The following is a 19,062-nucleotide window of genomic DNA, read 5'->3' on the forward strand; positions in this document are numbered from 1 at the left end:
CAGTAAAGACATTTATTTTGTTGCAAAATATTTCTATTTTAAAGAGTTACTTCACCCAAAAATTACAATTCTGTCATGAATCACTCACCCTCATGTCGTCCCAAAACCCGTAAGACTTTTGTTCATCTTTGGAAAACAATAAAACTTTATTTATATAAAGAAATCCACTTTCTGTCCCTCTATTGACAGTCTATGCAACTACCACTTTCAGGTGCCAGAAAGGTAGTGAACACCAAATACAAGTTATCCATGTGACTCCAGTGGTTTAACCTCAATTTATTATTATGTCTTTACTACCTTTCTGGGGCCTGAAAGTGGTAGTTGCATAGACTGTCAATAGAGGTACAGAAAGCTCTCAGATTTCAGTAAAAATACCTTCATTTGTTTTCCGAAGATGAATGAAAGTCTTATGAGGGTAATTCATGATTTTTATTTTATTTTAGTTGAAATAACCCTTTACATAAATGCTGTTCTTTTGTTTTGAACTTTCTATTAAAAGAATCCTGAAAAAAAGTACAATATTTTCCACAAAAAGCAGCATTGTTTTTAAAATTGGTACTCTAAAACCATTTCTTTTTTTCTTCAAATCAACATAATAGAATTAATGATACTGAAAATGCAGCTTTGCATTACATACTAAAATAAATATTCATATATATTCAAATATAAAACAGTTATTTTAAATTGTAATATTTTACAATATTGCTGTATTTAAATCATATGAAGTCTAAGAAGCGTAACTATTTTTAAGCTTAAAAGTTGGCATTTGAATCAAATTGACTTTAAATATTATGAAAGAATGTTATAGACACGTAATCTTGACAACAAAAAAAGGCTATGCTTTTGTTCTTTCCTTACATTAAACATAAGCATTTACATTTAAAATTATGCATCATGGCACCTTTGGCATACCATTTATCATCATATGTTCGGGATTCTTTAATTCTTGGATAGTATAGTGTACAGCTAGTGTGTAAATTAGCATGCAGTCTTTATCTCCTCGGCTTAGATACTAAAGCCAGGACAAAACTGATGCCAGACAGATAGGTCTGCGTATTCCTCAAAGCTCAGTCCATTCAAATCTTATCTGGCACACACTGCTGAGTAGTGTGTCTGTTTAACCTTGAGAGAGAGCAGAGAATCCATATACACACGGCAGGCAGCAGAGACTCAATTATCATGACTCGGCATTTCTCCTGCAGTAGCATGATGGACCAAAGCCAATGCCATCCCTGTACATATAATGTAAAGAACTGCCGAACGCTCTGGGACCTGCAGGACGCTGTAAATAGAGGAGAAAACAGCACCCACTGTACTGTAGGTTATTGTAGGGCTGGGCATTTATAAAACAACTTCTGCAACGAGCTTCCAACAGAATGTGATTAAACAATTGGGTAAATTATAGAAATATGGACGAATAAACACTGTGGGACTATTAAACTTGACTTATTTACTTAGAAACACAGACCTTTATGCCCAGCATACACATTAACGCACAAAACACAATGACTAAACAAACAGAAACCATCAGTAAATCATACTTAAAACCATTTTAAGTCTAGGCTGTTTACACGGCAAGCCTTAGTGCTCAATTCCGACTTACTGCTCAGATCTGATTTGTCATCCACATTATTTTATGTTCACATTATCGTTTGTGGTCAATGTCAGATTTCAATGTGAACAGATATAGTGACCCATAGTGCACAAGAGACGTCGCATAGCATGCTGTCATACGAAGGTAAACACGGAGCACATTAAAAGTAAGCTGTTATGCATGTTATGCGATCTGCCGCTGCAGCCAGCTGATTTCAACACAGGCAACATAAAATTAAAGACGAGGATGCATAAAAGAGGTCAGAGTATTCATGATACGAGCCCTCGTGTTTTACTTGTAGAGCTTTCTCTGTCCTCCACTGACTACCTTTCATAACTTCAGGTGTCATACCTTCAACTCCCATAAGCACAGAATGGTGACGAATGTTGCTCTAGAGTAATGTGAAAGTCATCTGACCTGCATTAGATTTAGTACCATATATAGAAGTGCCCCGAATCGGAATTTAAAAGATCCGATTATATGTGGTTTGTGCAGTTCACACTGTCATGAGCAAAAATAAATAAGTATTCAGATGTGGGCCTTAGAAGACTTAAGCCAGGTGCACACGGTGCGATTTTGCCCATGATTTGGCCGTCTGAGACAAATTTTGCAAATCCTAAAAGATTCCTCTGATCCTCGACTAAAATCGTACGTCTTTGAAAGTTAGTTTGACATGTTCACCGGCAGCCGATTAATGACCGCTGCGATCAAATTTTACCTCAGACGAAATTCTGGCAGTGTCAGAAGATTGGGCGCACAATCCTGCAGTGTGACTCCGGACGAGTTTTCTAGCACGCGTCCATTTTTAGCACTATCGTACAGTCTGACATTAATGACAAACTGAGCTCTTACAGTGTGACATGACTTACAGAGAGGATCATGTTCGTACAGTCTAAACAAGCAACATTCGCAAAGGATTTTGTGAAAAAAGAAAAGAAAAAAAAACGCACAATGTGCAGGACTATTAGTTGTGGTCCATCTATCCAATTTTGAATGGTAAAAAGCAAGCAGAGCTAGCAAATTATTCATCATAATTACCTCATTTATATGAGGGAGAGAGAGAGAGAGCGAGAGTGAGAGAGAGCATGACATTTAAAATACAAAACTAAACTTCAGCAAATCACTGCATTATACATTATTATAGTTTTACATTACACATTAGCAATAAAAAAAATTAATCACACTTTTAAAGTAATTTACAGGGTTTTCCCCCTTCATCAAGTTATTTTCTATAAAACGTCCGTCGAATGCGCACATCAGAACCTCACTGGAAGTAATATGACGTCCGGATACTTTTTGATGAATGTTTTATGAATATACTATAAATTTAGACATAATCCCTGGCTCACATACCTTTTTGACCTACTATATTGTATGGAAGTAGCCACGTTTGGATGCAGTGCATGACTTATTTACTTTAAGATGTGCTGGACATTCCCATTTCACTCACAGCCACATGTGGATGTATCAACATTTACATTTAAATGCACATTTTTATGCTGATAAATTATTGAATGTTTGAAACGTTTGAGTCAGATTGGCTGCCCTTCTCCTCAAGGTTCATTTGCTGCAATCACAGAGCTGCTCATTCTCTCACAAGTTTCATCCTCCGCTTGCAGCTGAGGCGGCGCCAGCAGCACACATCATACATTATGAAGTCACTCACCACCCATCTAACCCAGAGAGAGATGCATAAGAAATATCCACAGATGAGTTCACATTAGAAGAGAGGCAGACTGAGTGAGCGAGTGCTTGAAAAGTTGAGATGAATTGCAAGTTTATTTGGCCTTGTTGATGTGGCCACTTCTACCGCCGCAATCACGAGCACATCAGTCCCCTTCCTCGAGGCTGTTTTAGGAATGAAAGCGAGAAGGACGACTTCTCTTTTAGTCTTATCAGACACGCTGTTGTGCAAATCTGTAATTACTCAGATAATTCAGGTCACCAGAAGCCCTTCAGCCAGGGAAATAAAAGTTTGAAAGTCTGCCTTTGTAGACAAATTAAAGAGGGAGCTCTTTCTGCCCTTTATCTTCTGTTAACACACACACACACACACACACACACACACACACACACACACACACACACACACACACATACACGTCTATATTACCAAGAGGGGACTATCACTCTACACTATCCAAGAGGGGACCTGTGTTTCTAGTCATTTTGAAGAAACAAAAATCACATACAAAATTTTCTTTTAAGGTCCTTATTCATAATATAACTTCAAATAAGCATTTTTTTATTTTTTTAAAAATATGCCAAGAGGGGACCTGAACGATGTCTACCTATCCAACAGGGGACCTCCATAGACTCTAATGGAGCTGTGTGTGTTTGTGTGTGACCGATGTCTACCTATCCAACAGGGGACCTCCATTAGTCTGCAGTGGAGCTGTGTGTGAATGTGAAGTGAGCTGGCAGTCAAGTCTGTCTTCATTTTATATATATATATATATGCATTTGGCATATATATATGCCATCTCCACCATTACATGTCTTTACAAATAAATAACATAAATGCAGTTAAGCTTCGTACAGACTATATAATGTGTCAAGTAATAATATGTCTTTTTATAATAACTGTGTTCTTTTGAATGTACTGAGAAGTATTTATTTGTAACCTAAAATATACTTTAATACTTTAATTTATTTTTAAATATATTTATTACACAGTCGCAATAAAGTTACAAGATGTAACATCAAGTACCACACTACACTTAGTTAGTCCACAAGTCTTCTTGTGCTTTAGTATGTTAGTCAACACATTAAAATAAGTTAACTTGTTTACACAGGCATCTGGTATCACAATAGGCACACACACACACACACACAAACACAATATACCTTAGACATAATACCTAATACATTACAGAAAAGTCATTTCTTTAAGAAATTCATTCTCTGTTGTGTCTTCATAATTACAGTATATGATCAGTCCACATCTCTCATTTAAGATTATTGTCAGGTACACCAATGTATTTACATTATTGAATATTACAGGTCATTATTGAATAGTGATTACGTTACACACACACTGACTCAGGTCCCCTGTTAGATAGTAAATCACGACGCCTGTGTGTTTGCTGTGACATTTCTTATCATCACAAACACACTGTAAAGATTTAGAGTTTTTACAGCAATACCTGAGTTTAAAGGGTTAAATCAAGCAGAAATAGCTCTCTAATGTATTAATTGCAGGTCATTATTGAATAGTGAATATGTTACACACACACACACACACACACACACTCAGGTCCCCTGTTAGATAGTAAATCACGACACTTGTGTGTTTGCTGTGACATTTCTTATCATCACAAACACACTGTAAAGATTTAGAGTTTTTACAGCAATACCTGAGTTTAAAGGGTTAAATCAAGCAGAAATAGCTCTCTAATGTATTAATTGCCGGTCATTATTGAATAGTGATTATGTTACACACACACACTGACTCAGGTCCCCTGTTAGATAGTAAATCATGACGCCTGTGTGTTTGCTGTGACATTTCTTATCATCACAAACACACTGCAAAGATTTAGAGTTTTTACAGCAATACCTGAGCTTAAAGGGTTAAATCAAGCAGAGATAGCTCTCTAATGTATTAATTGCAGGTAATTATTGAATAGTGACTACGTTACACACACACTGACTCAGGTCCCCTGTTAGATAGTAAATCACGACGCCTGTGTGTTTGCTGTGACATTTCTTGCTGTCATAAACACACTGCAAAGATTTAGAGTTTTTACAGCAATACCTGAGTTTAAAGAGTTAAATCAAGCAGAGATAGCTCTCTAATGTATTCATGGCAGGTCATTTTTGAATAGTGATTGTTACACACACACTGACTCAGGTCCCCTGTTAGATAGTAAATCACGACGCCTGTGTGTTTGCTGTGACATTTCTTATAATCACAAACACACTGCAAAGATTTAGAGTTTTTACAGCAATACCTGAGTTTAAAGGGTTAAATCAAGCAGAAATAGCTCTCTAATGTATTAATTGCCGGTCATTATTGAATAGTGATTATGTTACACACACACTCACTCAGGTCCCCTGTTAGATAGTAAATCACGACACCTGTGTGTTTGCTGTGACATTTCTTATCATCACAAACACACTGTAAAGATTTAGAGTTTTTACAGCAATACCTGAGTTTAAAGGGTTAAATCAAGCAGAAATAGCTCTCTAATGTATTAATTGCAGGTCATTATTGAATAGTGATTATGTTACACACACACACTGACTCAGGTCCCCTGTTAGATAGTAAATCACGACACCTGTGTGTTTGCTGTGACATTTCTTATCATCACAAACACACTGTAAAGATTTAGAGTTTTTACAGCAATACCTGAGTTTAAAGGGTTAAATCAAGCAGAAATAGCTCTCTAATGTATTAATTGCAGGTCATTATTGAATAGTGATTATGTTACACACACACACTGACTCAGGTCCCCTGTTAGATAGTAAATCACGACGCCTGTGTGTTTGCTGTGACATTTCTTATCATCACAAACACACTGCAAAGATTTAGAGTTTTTACAGCAATAACTAAGTTTAACGGGTTAAATCAAGCAGAAATAGCTCTCTAATGTATTAATTGCCGGTCATTATTGAATAGTGAATATGTTACACACACACTCACTCAGGTCCCCTGTTAGATAGTAAATCACGACGCCTGTGTGTTTGCTGTGACATTTCTTATCATCACAAACACACTGTAAAGATTTAGAGTTTTTACAGCAATACCTGAGTTTAAAGGGTTAAATCAAGCAGAAATAGCTCTCTAATGTATTAAATGCAGGTCATTATTGAATAGTGATTACGTTACACACACACTCACTCAGGTCCCCTGTTAGATAGTAAATCACGACGCCTGTGTGTTTGCTGTGACATTTCTTATCATCACAAACACACTGCAAAGATTTAGAGGTTTTACAGCAATACCTGAGTTTAAAGGGTTAAATCAAGCAGAAATAGCTCTCTAATGTATTAAATGCAGGTCATTATTGAATAGTGATTACGTTACACACACACTCACTCAGGTCCCCTGTTAGATAGTAAATCACGACGCCTGTGTGTTTGCTGTGACATTTCTTATCATCACAAACACACTGCAAAGATTTAGAGTTTTTACAGCAATACCTGAGTTTAAAGAGTTAAATCAAGCAGAGATAGCTCTCTAATGTATTCATGGCAGGTCATTTTTGAATAGTGATTGTTACACACACACTGACTCAGGTCCCCTGTTAGATAGTAAATCACGACGCCTGTGTGTTTGCTGTGACATTTCTTATAATCACAAACACACTGCAAAGATTTAGAGTTTTTACAGCAATACCTGAGTTTAAAGGGTTAAATCAAGCAGAAATAGCTCTCTAATGTATTAATTGCAGGTCATTATTGAATAGTGATTATGTTACACACACACACTGACTCAGGTCCCCTGTTAGATAGTAAATCACGACACCTGTGTGTTTGCTGTGACATTTCTTATCATCACAAACACACTGTAAAGATTTAGAGTTTTTACAGCAATACCTGGGTTTAAAGGGTTAAATCAAGCAGAAATAGCTCTCTAATGTATTAATTGCAGGTCATTATTGAATAGTGATTACGTTGCACACACACTGACTCAGGTCCCCTGTTAGATAGTAAATCACGACGCCTGTGTGTTTGCTGTGACATTTCTTATCATCACAAACACACTGTAAAGATTTAGAGTTTTTACAGCAATACCTGAGTTTAAAGGGTTAAATCAAGCAGAAATAGCTCTCTAATGTATTAATTGCAGGTCATTATTGAATAGAGACTACGTTACACACACACTGACTCAGGTCCCCTGTTAGATAGTAAATCACGACGCCTGTGTGTTTGCTGTGACATTTCTTATCATCACAAACACACTGTAAAGATTTAGAGTTTTTACAGCAATAACTAAGTTTAACGGGTTAAATCAAGCAGAAATAGCTCTCTAATGTATTAATTGCCGGTCATTATTGAATAGTGAATATGTTACACACACACTCACTCAGGTCCCCTGTTAGATAGTAAATCACGACGCCTGTGTGTTTGCTGTGACATTTCTTATCATCACAAACACACTGTAAAGATTTAGAGTTTTTACAGCAATAACTGAGTTTAAAGGGTTAAATCAAGCAGAAATAGCTCTCTAATGTATTAAATGCAGGTCATTATTGAATAGTGATTACGTTACACACACACTGACTCAGGTCCCCTGTTAGATAGTAAATCACGACGCCTGTGTGTTTGCTGTGACATTTCTTATCATCACAAACACACTGTAAAGATTTAGAGTTTTTACAGCAATAACTGAGTTTAAAGGGTTAAATCAAGCAGAAATAGCTCTCTAATGTATTAATTGCAGGTCATTATTGAATAGTGATTACGTTACACACACACTCACTCAGGTCCCCTGTTAGATAGTAAATCACGACGCCTGTGTGTTTGCTGTGACATTTCTTATCATCATAAACACACTGCAAAGATTTAGAGTTTTTACAGCAATAACTGAGTTTAAAGGGTTAAATCAAGCAGAAATAGCTCTCTAATGTATTAAATGCAGGTCATTATTGAATAGTGACTACGTTACACACACACACTGACTCAGGTCCCCTGTTAGATAGTAAATCACGACGCCTGTGTGTTTGCTGTGACATTTCTTATCATCATAAACACACTGCAAAGATTTAGAGTTTTTACAGCAATAACTGAGTTTAAAGGGTTAAATCAAGCAGAAATAGCTCTCTAATGTATTAAATGCAGGTCATTATTGAATAGTGACTACGTTACACACACACACTGACTCAGGTCCCCTGTTAGATAGTAAATCACGACGCCTGTGTGTTTCTCTCCTCAACCCCCACAACCCCCCACTCACAATTTACATTTCAATAAGGGACACTTGAAAAACCAGTTTGTGAACCACAGGCCAATAGAGCTCAATATACCAATGTGGCAGAACCCTTCTCAAATAAACTAGAGAAGATGCTGGGATTTGCCCTGCCAAATTAAACTAAATTACATTTTTTACAATCGCTAGGCCACGTTTCTCAATACTTTGGTCATTTTCAAAATCCTTCACACAGTTCTCTAAACCAACTTTCTGCTTCACATCAGTTATTTCACATTCAAAATCCACAAAAACCAACAAAACACTTCATTCATGTCTCAAATCAAGTGCCATTGATCCACAGTTTAGCTTGCACAGACTGAAGTTGTGATCACTGTGTGAAGAGTTGAAAAAGTTGAAAAAGTGTGTTTATTATTGAGAAATGTTTTGTAAAAGAACATTTTATATCACAGCTTAACTGTGGATCGACATTGCTTTAGCAAAAAATGCATTCAATGGCAACATCTTTCAATTTACCTGAAATCTTTTCTCACTTTGACACAAACACAATCAAATCTTTGTTCTACAGGCTAATTCGCACATCCTTACATGCTGTTTTCAAAAGTGTTAAACTTATGGACAAAACAATAACATAATACAAAACTGAATGAGACAGCAATTTACAACATGTATACATTAATACTGTAATGCAATTTATACTGCTAAAAAAATCAAACACTATCAAAGCAACTTTGATGAAACTGAACACCAACACAAGTGTTAGTCCATTACCATCCATTCAAAACAGGAAACTTAGGAATAATGTTGTACTGTAATGTAAGTATGCAGTGAATTATAAGCAGTAGAGAGTGTCATTCTAGTTTTGTAAAGACATTTTAATTGTATAATGTTCCTGATGTTAGTGTTGATGTAAACCTGCGCTGCTAGTGCTCTGGAAGAATGAGTTGATTTGTAAAAGTAAAATTAACTGCTGTGAAGCTGAAAGTTGGTTAGCAAATTTATAAACTCCTCACTCAGTTCTCCTAAATATTGGGAAATACGTCCTAGCGATTGTAATTTCATTTCATCATGTAATTTCAATTTATTTTTGGCAGTGTATTTGGTCTCGGACACAGGTAACAGTAGTGAGCTTCTTTGTATCACCTGTGAGAGTCTTCATGCATTGAAATGTAAATTACTGGTGGGGGGTTGAGCAGCAACACACACACTATTCTCTATTCCAATTTCAAGAGCACATCTAAACCACTAGCCCAAACACATTACAAGTGAAAGCACAAATAAATACAAAAGATATGATACACATGAAATAAACAGTGCTTTTCAGGACGGTCTGTCAGTAGTTGTAATATAACAGTGTATTGTCCTCACTGTAAAAAAAAAAAAATAATAAAAAAAAAATATATATATATATATATATATATTTTTTTTTATAAGTTAATAATTTTAAAGTTACTTTTTCTCAAAGTTTATGTTCACTTAACTGAACCTACTATGACATAAGCAACTATGTTTACTGGGATACTTCCTATTTTTTTAAAAATAATTTTGTATTAATTTTAGCATTTTAGTTTAGCATTCGTGGACTGTCAGAGATACAGCTTTTGGGGCGTGTGCTTTAGGTGTTCACCCATATAGCACGTGAATAATGAAGAGCCTTCTGAAGCAAAGTGGCACGTTTGTGTAAGAACAATGTCCATATTTTAAACTTTATAGACTAAACAAACTATTTTTATTGAAAGAAATTGTGTTTTAGTGTTATTATGAAAAGAGTAACCCCTGACGCTAAGTTTTGTTTAGCTCTATCTTCTCTCTTCTGCGTTTGTCAGTGCACATACGTCAAGGATTCATGGGTGAAGAAGGGTTACTCTTTAAAGTACAACTCCGGTGAGAAATGACCCTCGGGGTAATTAACAGACGGTGGTTACCGAGTAGATCGTTCTCTGGGATGCGTTTTCATGGAAATCAAGTGTAAAGAGTTTTATCTCTAAAAACAGATTTGAGTGACGAACGCTGTGCTAAGTGATGAACTGTGACTTGGAATTTCATATGGGCCGTTGTTTCCGGAAGAAAGCACTGAACGCAGTAGAGAAAAAAAAAGAAAAAAAAGTCCATGTAATTAGATTTCACAAACTTAATTCCTATCGATCAGCTCACTTAGCACAACGTTCGTGGCTCGAGTCGTCGAGACTGTTTTCCAAGATGGCTGCAGTCTGTAAACGTGTAATGTACTGTCTTTAGAAAGTATCTTCTTATTAAACCGTTGTACTCTAACAAGTTCTCAATGCTGCGGTTTGCATGTAGGGATCCTCATTATGCTGCCTTGTTAGTGTGAGGCTATTTTGAGCCTTGTTAGTGGTATTAACTAGCGATTTAATTTCACTTATTCCATGCCCCATAGACAAACATTATAAGCTAATCTGTGTTTAGAGATAAAACTCTTTAAATTCGATTTTCATGACACCGCATCCCAGAGAACGATCTACTCGATAACCATCTGTTAATTACCCCTAGGGTCATTTCTCACCGGAGTTGTCCTTTAAGCGCAATGTGATTCGTGTGGCACTGAAAACAGAAAGCTAGTATTTTAGTCTATGGATCAGTTACTGTGTGGATCAGTTATATGATGGTTAGATGCACTTTTATGGACCGACAAGGCAGTGGCATTTTAAAGCTGGGAAGAGCCAGGACTTTTTTAATATAAATTTAAATAACTCAGATTTTATTCATTTGAAAAAAGAATGTCATATACACTTGGGATGACTTGAGGGTGAGTAAATCATGGGCTAATTTTCATTTGTAGGTGAACTAACTGCTGTAAACTGGGCCCACAAACACAGATCCACACAACCCCCCCACACAATTTACATTTTAATAATAATAAATAAGGGAAGACTTGAAAACCTAGGGCCCTATAATTTCCGCGATCACGGAATCGCGGACGGAATCGCGGAATTGGCATATTAACGCGGAATCTGCATATTAACGCGGAATCTGGTGTTAACGCAGATTTCCCCGGAATTTTACATATTTGTAATGAAATTCTGTGTCGTGTGGGTGGAGAACGTATGTCTGAGGAAAGTGCAGACCGGGGGAAGCAAATCTTCGCGACACAACCCCTCCCGTCATTTCAGCTCGCCCTTCAAAACAATGAAAGTATGGCGAAGTTGGTCTCCACGGCTCTGCTTTCGGCAGCGAAAAAGTTAAGAAACTCGACGCTAACGGCGGTTTCACACTGCACGCGCAGGCGGCGCAGAAGCTTTGCGAATGGAGAGCGGGAGCCGCGCTCGTGTATTGCACAGACAGACAAATATTGTCCATTCTGTCAGATTTTCCGGTGTTCTGCTCGACCCCTGTCATCTCGTGCTTTGATTTATAATGTGCACATTAGGCAGCAATGCATATCTGCTGCAAATGCGACCGTTTTCCCCTCTGTTAGTCTGTTCCAAACATGCATTTAACATGCTCTATATGGGTAGTTTACATGATAAGTAACCTTAAAGTTAAAATTAAGCATCTAGTTTTAATCATTTAAAGGGGCCTTTGAAGTTGGGGAAAAAAACTTCAGGCAGTGTTGTGTTTTCGTGTATTTTTATTTTTCACAGCTCTGGATATCATTATGGTGATTGTTAAACACACAGAACAATTCACTACATGATTTCATGGTGCAATGTTTTTTTTTATGTTAATTTTCAAATTTAAATGTTTTACTTAATAGTACTTAAGAGTACTGTAAAATATGATTCTTATGATTTTTTTTTTTTAGTTCTTTTTAAAAAAAATTACTTGAAAGAAAAAGCTAATGGAGCACTTTCATTTTAACTTATATAAACTATTATAATTTATTTTACCGGAAAGTTTAAAGCTAATAACCATTAATATTTGAAGTATTTGAAGTGCAGTGTTATGTCAAATATCATATTTGTCCTAAAAAGTAAATGTGATGTTTGTTACCTCGATAAATTTAAGGTCATTCCTATTTTTTGTTTTATGTTGTATTATATTAACATTAAAAGCAAACTCTTTTTTCACCAAAATTACAGTAAAGGGTAAAAAAACTGAATTACCAAACATTTTAACGGAAAAAAAGGAATCTGCAAAAATTAAAACGGAAAAAACGGAATTTGGGAAAAAATAAAACGGATTTTATAGGGCCCTAAAAACCCAGTTTGTGAACCAAAGGCCAACCTAGAGGAAAGGAAAATCAAACCTGAGATCTCCTTCTCAACTCACATTTTTCTCCTAGACAGAAATGAGATCAAGTGAACATCAAATTGAGACATAAGGCTAAGTCTCCTGCTTCTCACATGTTTATCCTCAGACAAAAAATGACATTCTCTCATGTTTATCTCCACTAAAGTTTCATAAGAGATCTCAACAACATCACATACTATGCTCTGATTTGTCTCCTTGGCTAGAGAGACTGTATTGCTCATCAGTGATGCCAGTAACGCGTTACATAGTAACGCGTTACTCTAATCTGACTACTTTTTTCCAGTAACGAGTAATCTAACGCGTTACTATTTCCAAACCAGTAATCAGATTAAAGTTACTTATCCAAGTCACTGTGAGTTACTATTTTAGTAATTTTCCATAGTTAAAAACGACAGCTTATCAAAGTTCTCAGCCCGGGGGCTGGAGTGTTTTTTATTTATTTATTTTACTTTTTACATTGTTGCAGCCATTAAAATAGTTCAGTTTTGTTTTTAATGTCAAAGTAGTTATTTTTCGTTTCGTTTTTTTATTATCCTAATTTAGAAAATGTTCAGAGCAATTTTTTGTTTGTTAAATTAAAGTTTATATAGGCAAGACAATTCAAGAGTTGGATTGAGAGACTAGGCTATTAAACATGCGGTTAACTCACTGGGACATAAAAAAATTAAAACTTTAATTTAACAAACAAAATTTGCTCTAAACATTTTTCTAAATGAACTTAAAAAATAAACGAAACGAAATATAACTACTTTGACATTAAAAAACAAAGTAGGCTAGTTATTATACCACCACAAAGGCATTTTTGACGAGCTGAGGCAGGCTGATAGATTAGCCTACTGCTCGCAACGGCGCTCAAAAAAACCGAAACGGGCTACACAATCTAAACAAACAAAAAAAAGTACATGCAGGTTGTCTTATAGCCTACCTTACACTTCAGCAAAATTAATATAAATCCGATCTTCAATTCCCGCGGTATAGCCTATGCTCATTTAACGGAGTTCACATCAAAGCAAAAGATTCTAGCATTTTATTCAGCAGCTCATTTCAAATTCAAAGATCGCAATATGAGAGAGAGCGACCTAAGTACTGGTAAGATCATTAGTCTCATTATTTTATATTGAAGATGATTGTGTTTTGTCTGACTTATTTTAAAGTTTCATTTACGGCCATATGCGTTGGCTTGCTTTACTCATTTGCAGCGATGTTGCAGTAGCACCATCATATCTATCTGACTACACCATAACACGCTCTCACACATTTATTTTTTAATTATTTGCCAGGAGTAAAATTTACACATGTGGTTTAAACAACCAGATATATTTACATTTGTCCGGTTTCGTCTGAAATGCTTTCATACACCGTCTTAATTGGTTTGTTTGAGTGATCGGAATTAAATACGTCTCGAAAGACTCTCGGAAGGCATTTAGGCCTACTCCTGGTCATTTCGCAATCAGATAGATACCTGTTTAGAGAAAATGAATGAAGGAACCAGTTGTAAAAAGGCCATAACTCTAGCAGCTGCACTGAAGAAACGGACTCTGCGCAAGCCATATCTTGACAGTGGCGCAAGCTATCATGGTCTCATGTTGTTTCCACCAGCACATCTCATTGTTCATTTTAATTATTAAAATAAATATAAAAAGAAGGAGAAGCCTAAAAAAGGGGGCGTAAAAAAGTCGGGGCCGTCAGTCTCGGGCATAAATGCAATAAAGTGTGTTGCCAAAAACGGTTGTCATTTCTATTTTGAGACGGCAGGGGTGTTGTCGGCAACTGCTGAATGTAACTAATAAAGTAACTTGTAATCTAACTTAGTTACTTTTAAAATCAAGTAATCTGTAAAGTAACTAAGTTACTTTTTAAAGGAGTAATCAGTAATCAGTAATCAGATTACTTTTTCAAAGTAACTGTGGCAACACTGTTGCTCATATGTGTCTCCTCTAAAGTTTCAGAAGGGATCTCAACAGTATCGCATGCTGTGCTCAGACTTTTTTCTTCAGCTAGATACTCTGGAACTCTCACTTTTGTCACCTCTAAAAAGTTTCATAAAAGATCTCAATAACATCACACACTGTGCTCAGAATATTCTCCTTAGTCAAAGTCTCTGGCACTCTCAAATTTGTCAAACAAATGTTGGTCACTTTTTCAAAACTCTTCACAGAGTGATCACAACTTCAGTCTGTGCAAGCTAAACTGTGGATCAATGGCACTTGATTTGAGACATGAATTAAGTGTTTTGTTAGTTTTTGTGGATTTTGAATGTGAAATAACTGATGTGAAGCAGAAAGTTGGTTTGGAGAACAAGTTTTGAAAATGACCAAAGTATTGAGAAATGTGGCCTAGCGATTGTAAAAACTGTAATTTAGTTTAATTTGGCAGGGCAAATCCCAGCATCTTCTCTAGTTTATTTGAGAAGGGTTCTGCCACATTGGTATATTGAGCTCTATTGGCCTGTGGTTCACAAACTGGTTTTTCAAGTCTTCCCTTATTGAAATGTAAAATGTGAGTGGGGGGTTGTGGGGGTTGAGGAGAGAAACACACAGGCGTCGTGATTTACTATCTAACAGGGGACCTGAGTCAGTGTGTGTGTGTAACGTAGTCACTATTCAATAATGACCTGCATTTAATACATTAGAGAGCTATTTCTGCTTGATTTAACCCTTTAAACTCAGTTATTGCTGTAAAAACTCTAAATCTTTGCAGTGTGTTTATGATGATAAGAAATGTCACAGCAAACACACAGGCGTCGTGATTTACTATCTAACAGGGGACCTGAGTGAGTGTGTGTGTAACGTAATCACTATTCAATAATGACCTGCAATTAATACATTAGAGAGCTATTTCTGCTTGATTTAACCCTTTAAACTCAGTTATTGCTGTAAAAACTCTAAATCTTTACAGTGTGTTTGTGATGATAAGAAATGTCACAGCAAACACACAGGCGTCGTGATTTACTATCTAACAGGGGACCTGAGTGAGTGTGTGTGTAACATAATCACTATTCAATAATGACCTGCAATTAATACATTAGAGAGCTATTTCTGCTTGATTTAACCCTTTAAACTCAGGTATTGCTGTAAAAACTCTAAATCTTTGCAGTGTGTTTGTGATGATAAGAAATGTCACAGCAAACACACAGGCGTCGTGATTTACTATCTAACAGGGGACCTGAGTCAGTGTGTGTGTGTATTGTAATCACTATTCAATAATGACCTGCAATTAATACATTAGAGAGCTATTTCTGCTTGATTTAACCCTTTAAGCTCAGGTATTGCTGTAAAAACTCTAAATCTTTGCAGTGTGTTTGTGATGATAAGAAATGTCACAGCAAACACACAGGCGTCGTGATTTACTATCTAACAGGGGACCTGAGTCAGTGTGTGTGTAACATATTCACTATTCAATAATGACCTGCAATTAATACATTAGAGAGCTATTTCTGCTTGATTTAACCCTTTAAACTCAGGTATTGCAGTAAAAACTCTAAATCTTTGCAGTGTGTTTATGATGATAAGAAATGTCACAGCAAACACACAGGCGTCGTGATTTACTATCTAACAGGGGACCTGAGTCAGTGTGTGTGTAACATATTCACTATTCAATAATGACCGGCAATTAATACATTAGAGAGCTATTTCTGCTTGATTTAACCCTTTAAACTCAGGTATTGCTGTAAAAACTCTAAATCTTTGCAGTGTGTTTATGATGATAAGAAATGTCACAGCAAACACACAGGCGCCGTGATTTACTATCTAACAGGGGACCTGAGTGAGTGTGTGTGTAACGTAATCACTATTCAATAATGACCTGCAATTAATACATTAGAGAGCTATTTCTGCTTGATTTAACCCTTTAAACTCAGGTATTGCTGTAAAAACTCTAAATCTTTACAGTGTGTTTGTGATGATAAGAAATGTCACAGCAAACACACAGGCGTCGTGATTTACTATCTAACAGGGGACCTGAGTCATTTTGTTAAACATAAATAAATCAAAAGTGGTTAGTTTAAAAAGCTCATAAATGTATAAGGTGGTAAGATGGGCCTTTTTTATGGGCCAAAAGTCACACATTATTTTTACAAATACTTGGCTAAAATAAAATGTTTTTAATAATGTCTATGTTAACACTTGTTTAAAAGAACTTTAGATGCAAAGTTTGTCCAATTTACCGTACCTTTTTTTTTATATAAATAAAATAATGCATTATTTTTCAATAATTATAGGCCACTGTCATTAAAATGTTATATATATATATACACAGAAAAAAAATGTTTACAAAAGCATTGAATGAGATCCCTTAATAATTTAATAAAGTTTTACGGTCTCTCCACGGCCATGATGGATGGTATTTACTATATTTATTTGTAGAAACTGAGGACACACACATTTTGATGGCAGATGTATTTCTAATTACATCCTGGTTGTTTAGATTTTTTAATCGTTTTTTCTTGGATCCTGTAGTATTTAATTTTAATGTAATGCAAAGTTTGAAACTAGTCAGGGTATTTAGTAAAGAGATATAATCTATATGATGTTTGTTCCTTTAGTAAGCAGCCTGTTAAACAGCAGCTCTAGAGTCAGAGGACAGCAGGCCATTCAAACAATGGAGGAGTGTGTGTGTGTGTGAACGACGTGTGTTTAAGGGCTATTCCAGTTCCTGCTCCAGCCTACAGGGGAGCTGCTGAGCATGGCCTTAAACACTCACACACTCTTAGGTCCCCTCTTGGTCAAAATTTTTAAAAATTCACCAGAGTGTTGTTTCTTGATTTTAACATTATTTAAACACACACACCTGTAGGTCCTTACTTGGTCAAACATTTAAAAAATCACCAGAGCATTTCTTTAGTTTTTTACTTCATTTTCACATGATTTAATGCATGACCAACAGGGGACTTGAAAAATGTCCCCTCTTGGCTCAGAGGTCCCCTGTTGGTGAGTGTGTAACGACGCCAAGGTCCCCTGTTAGATAGGTAGACAAGTACACACACACACACACACACACACACACACTCAGTCTTTATAGTGTTCTGCACACATGTTAAACTGAGCCAAAAACCCCATTGACAATACTGCCCCTTTCCCAGGGTCATAAGGGCATCCATCATATTCTACAAATCAAACACATCTGATGAAGACTGAAGGATCTATTCAGTCATCTGAACCCATCATAACAGAAACTATCTGGTTCGTGGCACAAGAAACATTTATTGGTGTCATCAATGGGTGCGTTTACATGCACACTAGTAAGCTTATAACTCGAAAAAAATCAGCTTATTAAAATAATCAGTTTTCCCCGTTTACATGCAAACCAGTAAACTGACAACGCAAGTAAACCAAGTTTACATGACTTTATTAATAAATTGGGTTTTTTCCTTGTAGTGACGTCAAAAATAACAATGTCCATTTTATTTTCAAATGTTACGTCAGTTGTGATGTCAAATAAAGCGTGCGCCGTGTCAGCGGGAGTTTTACAGCTTATATTATCCCTCATGCAGTTCCAGATGCAGTGGTTTGACTGAACCTCTTCTACTTCTGCTGCATGAGATGAGAACACATCTTTACAATTTTCTGTGTCTTAAACGAGTCTGCGTTTGTGATATATGTCCTTATTTCATGCAAAACGCTAGCTCGCTCTGTCTGGATGCATTTAAATCTCCTCTAAGTTTGCGTTTTTGTCCCCTATCACACATGCTCACTCCAATAAGCGGATAGAAAGCAGGTTCATGCGTTTACATGCAGCGCAAAATCACGGTAAGAGGCAAAGAAACGACCTGTCCCGACCAGTTTATGCGTAAGCCGTTTATGACCTTACTCCGATAAAAGAAAACGGGTTAGCGCATGTACATGACCATTCTCCGCTTATTAGGCATAATCGGCTTAAGAACGTGAATGTAAATGCACCCAATGATGAAAACGGTTGTGCTGCTTAATGTTTTTTTTTTTTTTTTGCAAATCATGATACATTTTCTGGATTATTTGATGAACAGAAACTTTGGTCCCTAACTACTTTGTAACAGTACAGTACACATATTGTGTTCATGTTGTATTTTAAAACTCTTTTGCTGAAACGGAGGTTGGATGCAGGCAAGCTAAAGGTCACCTATTGTGCAAAATCCACTTTTACAAGGTTTGGATATAAAAGGTGTTGACAGTGTGTGAACACCACCACCCTACAATGATAAAAATCCACCCACTCCTAATTTTTCAATCCCCATTAAACCAAAGCGGTCTCATTAGACAAGCTGTTTTGATTCTCTGAGGAATGTGACGTCACAAGAGTTCAACTTCTCCAAGCATCTGCGCCAATGAGGACGCAGTGGATTAGTATTATTTTGTTGGAGGTAAAGAGCCTCAAAATACACCTAAATGCGTTTTAATCAGGGATGCAC

At 36.4% G+C, this 19,062-nt stretch overlaps 1 protein-coding gene across 5 annotated transcripts in view; it reads right to left on the bottom strand.

The window, feature by feature from the left end:
* Positions 1-19,062, bottom strand: part of myo16 (myosin XVI) — a 278,734-nt gene that overhangs the window by 214,629 nt on the left and 45,043 nt on the right. The window lies entirely within an intron of this gene.

The sequence above is a fragment of the Pseudorasbora parva genome, chromosome 5 (assembly GCF_024679245.1).
Source record: "Pseudorasbora parva isolate DD20220531a chromosome 5, ASM2467924v1, whole genome shotgun sequence".
Taxonomy (NCBI): Eukaryota; Metazoa; Chordata; class Actinopteri; order Cypriniformes; family Gobionidae; genus Pseudorasbora; species Pseudorasbora parva.